Here is a 938-nt window from a genome sequence, read left to right as displayed (position 1 = left end):
GGGAGTATTATGTACTATTCAGTAGGTCTTTAGGGAGAAACCAGCTCCAAAGCAGAAAGAACATTCAAATCTCCTCAGCATGACAGTGGGACACATTGACTCCAAAACAGGGACAAATGCCTTGGTAGTCAAGGAAAATTCCTTCAGGATATTAGTCCACGTTGTCTACGAAAAAGAAATTAATTTCTGTGTGACACTGTAATGGTGCATGCATGACATTATTCATTTGTCAAAACCCATAGAACTGTAGAACATAAAGAGTGAATTTGAAACTGTGGACTTCGGTTACTAATAAGGTATCAATATTGGTCCATCAATGGAATCCCATGTACCACACTGTTAACATTATAACAGGAGAGAAAGGAAGGCACTCCAGTTCTGGGTCAGGCCCTTCTCCCACCTCCCTCAGCCTCCACCATGGCGAGCAGTGGCGGCGCCGGGGCAGCGGCGGCAGCGAACATGAATGCGGTGAGGGAGACCATGGACGTTCTGCTTGAGATTTCCAGAATTTTGAATACTAGCTTAGATATGGAAACTTTGTCTATTTGTGTACAGCTTTGTGAACAAGGAATTAACCCAGAAGCTTTATCATCGGTTATTAAGGAGCTTCGCAAGGCTACTGAAGCACTAAAGGCTGCTGAAAATACGACAAGCTGACTTTTCTGGAGAAATTCTGATGAGATATGTCAAGCTCTGCAAGAGGATTTGAAGATTGTTTGTAGTCAACAATGTACAATGAAATTACTGCATGCATCAGTGTAGAAAAATTTTCCTTTTTAAAAGAGTTATAAAACCATAGCTTTATAAATCAGTGGAAAGTGGCTTACAGAGAATTATCAGATATGTTTACACCACAACTTACTCACTTTTTTTTTTTTTACACCTATAATGCTTTGGCATTGTTATGTTCATATTTATGTATTCCTTATTTATAGCTC

The 938-nt window shown here is 39.8% G+C and overlaps 1 pseudogene; it reads left to right on the top strand.

Moving 5' to 3' along the window:
- Positions 1–417: 417 nt before the first annotated feature.
- On the top strand, positions 418–657 carry LOC105818070 (annotated as a pseudogene).
- The last annotated feature ends 281 nt before the right edge of the window (positions 658–938 follow it).

This window comes from Propithecus coquereli, unplaced genomic scaffold (assembly GCF_000956105.1).
Source record: "Propithecus coquereli isolate 6110/MARCELLA unplaced genomic scaffold, Pcoq_1.0 Scaffold435, whole genome shotgun sequence".
NCBI classification, from domain to species: domain Eukaryota; kingdom Metazoa; phylum Chordata; class Mammalia; order Primates; family Indriidae; genus Propithecus; species Propithecus coquereli.
The sequence above is the reverse complement of the archived record's forward strand: the minus strand, read 5'-3'. Positions and strand labels throughout refer to the sequence as shown.